At 40.8% G+C, this 4711-nt stretch overlaps 1 non-coding gene across 1 annotated transcript; it reads right to left on the bottom strand.

Moving 5' to 3' along the window:
- Positions 1-3369: 3369 nt before the first annotated feature.
- Positions 3370-3443, bottom strand: trnar-ucu (transfer RNA arginine (anticodon UCU)). Its single transcript has one exon. It is a non-coding gene; the product is annotated as a tRNA-Arg (tRNA).
- Positions 3444-4711: the final 1268 nt, after the last annotated feature.

Here is a 4711-nt window from a genome sequence, read left to right on the forward strand (position 1 = left end):
GTAGGATGATTTAAAAAAAACAATAAATAACATTAAATCTTCCAACCTGTTCTGCCGCTGGAAATAAGTTTTGATTTTCCGCTCTCCTTTCGTCCTGCTTCACAGCGAGGCTGACCCCCCCAGGTGCGAGTTGTATGGATTTTTTTGCAACGTTTACGGATTTTTGAGGCTTTTTATTCAGGTAAACGTCCTAATAGGTTGCCATGTAAGGGACGACAAAGTACAGACTTGTTATTGAGTTTGTCAACACAAACCGCTACCTGAGAGGCACTACTAGGCCCTCCCCCATCAGAGTGTCGGAGCAGGACGAGTCAGTGCAACGTCAATCAAATGAGAGAGGGTGGGGAGAAAAAGTTTTATGGGTAGAGTAGTTTATTTTTCCTGTAATACTTCATTATAGTTTTTAAGACCAAGTTAATTGAAAGGGGGCGCTGAGCAGAGTTACAACCAGGGATTACAAATAATTACTTTTTTCTTCTGCAGTTTGGCGCCCCCTCCAGCAGATGGCGCTCTATGCGACCTCCTAGTTCGCCTATGCCAAGAGCTGGTTCTGTTACACACTAATATCTGGAGACTCTTTCAAACTTCACTTCATATAAAGTTCACGATAACTTTTGAGTTTTTATCCGTTTTTCAGCAGATTTCTCTCAGGGCTTCATTTAATAACAGCAACTTTTGCAAAAAGCTCCTAAAATGTTTATTGTCCTATTAAATGTGTGCTCTTTTTTTATCACTGTAAGGGGAAGTCCTACTTGTGACGTKTCATGCATCTGGCCCGTTTGGGAATCAGGAGCTCGGGGGCGGAGGGGGAGGAAGGGGTTGTTCAAGTTGCCAGGGAGGATTAGGGATTAGTTTTACTGGCGGATTAGGTTTTGCGTGCGTGCAGAGGCATGATGGGGTTAAACATGGATGGCGACGGCGGTGGTCGCACGACAGCCCAATCAGTGGTGGAGAGGCGGGGGGKCAGGTGGTGAGGGGGGGTCAGGCGGAGACAAAACAGAGAGCTCCAAAAGGCGCGCGGGGACGGGAGGGCTGAGTGGACCTGTGTTGCAGTTTGATAACAAAACTACTGCAGAGCTGCATGATTTTAGGAACCTGGTTTGTTTTGTGAAGCTGAAGTCCTTATCAGATGTCTAAATGAAAACATTAAAGTRCCTGTGACGTCCAAATCAAAGAAAACATCTTTATATTTAAAAAACTTAGCATGAAACACATGATTTTTATCCAATCTGTCCCAAAACTGGCTTTTTTTTTTAACTTCACACAGTTTAGCTGAAACAGGAAGTGACATCAAAGGGGAACTCTTTAAGTAAACTGAACTTCCTGGTCTTTGTTTRTTGAAACAATATTATTTGAGCTCCGACTCTTTTTCATTAGTTGCTCAAAATAACCTAAAGAAATGTCAGATTCTTCTCTAAAAGATGCGTTTCCGTTAACCGTGAAAATGCGTAAATTAGAATTTCGAAAATAAATTTGCTCAATGGAAACACGTCAATTTCGAAAAAAAATTATGTTTTTCGACAAAATGTTTTGCGCTAGGATGAGGTGGTTTTTCGGCCGTATCGAAATTGGTGTTTTTCGCAAAACTGCGATGGAAACACTTTTTTCGCATCACGGGAGTCACGTGATCAACAACCGGCTGTTTCTAGTGGCGACAAAGACGACGACAAAGAAGATAACAGGAAGTAGAAGTAGTAGTAATATCACAGAAGTAGTAAAATAAAGTAGTAAACTCACCGACTACAATTTCCCAAAAACACAGCACACGTAGCCGCTCCCAAGTAGGGTCTTGTCGCTGGAAAGCCTCGATAAAAGACGCCGACGTCTCCTCTGATGATGAGGTAGCAACATGCTATGTGTTTACATCCATCGCCGCCATGTTTGTAATGACTTATCGCGAGAACAAACGTATTCACGTGACTTTAATAGCATTTCTTACTTAATGGAAACACCGCAGTTGCGAAACTGTTTTTCAACATTAACAGAATATCGACAAAAACTTGCACACATTTGTCTGACGGCCATTATGCTCTGGTCACACGCAGACTTTCCCCTTTGACATCACTTCCTGTTACTTCACATGCAAAGATCTGARCAACGGTTCATCTCAGTGGAGTGAATTTGTTTTTGAAATATGTTATCAATGTTTTCTTTTCCAAAAATGCATTCATATTGTTATGGACTAATTATCTATCTGTGTCACATGTTCAATGTTAATCTGTTTGTCCAGWCAACAGGACTCCGCAACGGACTGACCTCTCTTTTTTGATAAGTGACTGGGATCCTGTTCGTGACGCCAATTTCTGTCGCGGTATGAAGGCAGAAACACGTTGGAATAATGCCAGAAAAGTCTGCGTGTACGGTCGTAATAAATGATTTAATTCTGAGCAACAAACAAACAGGACCCARTCATGGTGTAAATTATTGGCTGTGTCTTTTCTGGCATTATTCCAACGTGTTTCTGCCTTCATACCACAACACATATCAATTACAAAAAAATTTGTCACGGGCACTTTAAAAGAACTCTTTGCAAAATATGAAGTCGAACATTAAAAAAGCGTTATGATGACTTCAATGAAACGGTGCAGTTTGAAAGAATCTACTCATAATGTTGTGCAATTCTGAAATGCGGGTGTGCAGTCAATATAAACATCTGAGCAAAAACCAATGCATCAAAACTGTCAGACTTCTCAATCACCATTGTTAACATATTTTCATTCACTCTGACTGTTTCCATAGTTTTTCTTTTTTTGGACCAGTCTTCTTGACATTGCAACAAACACCTTTGACAACAGGAATCTTCATTCCGTACAAGCTGCGCCTCGTCTAACAGCCCACGACCCAGCTCCGTGTAAAAACCTGGAGAYGAGTCTCTCTCTCTCTCAGGCACYGACTCTTTATCTCCCCCTCTGTCACTAAACCAAATGGGAGAACAGCAACGCAGCATCTGGCACCATTAAACACTCCTTATGAGGGCGGAAAGGCTTTAAATGCTTTGTTTGCAGGCGCAGCAGATGAAGAGAGGTGTCTGTGGTTTAAAGGAGCGGACAGCTCCAGGTGCTGAAACGGTGACTCCACGAAGCAGCTCTGTAACCGCCTGTGTCAGAAACGCCTAAATCTGTCTTATTTTGTTACACCAGACCTGCAGTTCTAGAAAATCTGCAATTTATGCTCCATTCTGGTTTTCTTTTTTTTTTTTTTTGAGTCTATATCCTAAAAAAACAATTATATTTCCTCCCACTCTTGTTTTGTGTGTAACCAAATCAAACGTACAAACAAAGATACTGAGTGCAGAAACGCAGTGAAAACCTTCCTAATGCCTCCATCTTTTTTTGTTTTTTTGACAAAAAATTTACASCACCACACATCCATCTCTGCCGGGACTCGAACCCGGAGCCTCTGGATTAGAAGTCCAGCGCGCTATTCCATTGCGCCACAGAGACCGAGGCACGACTTTCCTCGATGAAAACCAGGTTTATGCTCCCCCCACCCATCCCTGCGCAGCATCCGGCTCCATCCCTCAGCATCAGGACCGCAGYGAGTGATTTATCCTCCACCGGCCGGTAGGGGGCGCTGCCGCCGCGCTTCCACTCCCCCATAGAAACAGCCCTGAACTCCACTGCTCCCAGGCAGGTCGACCTCATCAAAAGCACCATAATGTCGACATTATGGAGCAACTATAAGATTTAAAATCCTCTAAGTTCATCAGCAGTTAGAAGCCAAGCGGGCTCGTTTCTTGTAAGGAATAAAAAGCTCGTGTTTTAGCTCAGCACCCGTTTTATTTAAAAAAAAAAAACCAATATTTCAAAAACAGGGTTTTAACCGTTTCATGCAATCCTGTGGAGCTTAAGTAATTTTCCAGTCCATCACAATAGCAATTTGCAGTCCCGATGGATCTGTGGCTCAGGTCGAAAAGCGCCCGTGGCTTTGATTAGACTCAGTGTGGGAAGTCATCTACAAACTCCCTGAACCAGTCCACAGATGTTCTCCTCCAGATGAGCTTACACTGGGATTTATTTGGTCAGAAATGAAAATGGCTGAATACGTGCGGGCATGTTTGAAATTATAAGCACGACTCCAAAGAGGAAGCGTTAATTCTTTCATTTTATAAACCCTGACAGTTACAAAAAAAACTTAAATGTTAACGATATCAAAAGGTCCAACATTAAACGAAGGAGTTTTGCTGAATTTTTTGCATGTTTGAATTTTAAGCTTTATGGTGCTTCACCACAATCAGACAAATTTATTTYGAACATGAAGACCATACAAAGAGATAACCATACATTTTACACATATTAAATACAAAATACACATATTTTATGGCAATAATAATCTCAACATATTCAAAATGGAGTAGGAAGAAGTAAAACACAAATTTATACCCCRTACTATTTTCAAATAAAATATAATAATAAACCTCAGGCTGATTTAGTAAATTGTTAAATTACAATGTAATTTAACTGTAATTTCATTGTGCTCTCTGTATGACAATAAAGTTCTCTCTAATCTAATCTAATCTAATCTAATCTAAATTTATTTTTACCCTTGTACAACCTTTTGTGTTACAATCACTCATATCCACACATTAAAGGATAAACACATGAATCTAATGTACCTGAACATTGAAATTTAAGTAAATCAGTTTCCATTTCACAGTTGCCTTTTTTTGGCATAAGCGCACTACACACACACACACACACACACATATATA

This window comes from Austrofundulus limnaeus, unplaced genomic scaffold (genome assembly GCF_001266775.1).
Source record: "Austrofundulus limnaeus strain Quisiro unplaced genomic scaffold, Austrofundulus_limnaeus-1.0 Scaffold97, whole genome shotgun sequence".
Lineage (NCBI taxonomy): Eukaryota > Metazoa > Chordata > Actinopteri > Cyprinodontiformes > Rivulidae > Austrofundulus > Austrofundulus limnaeus.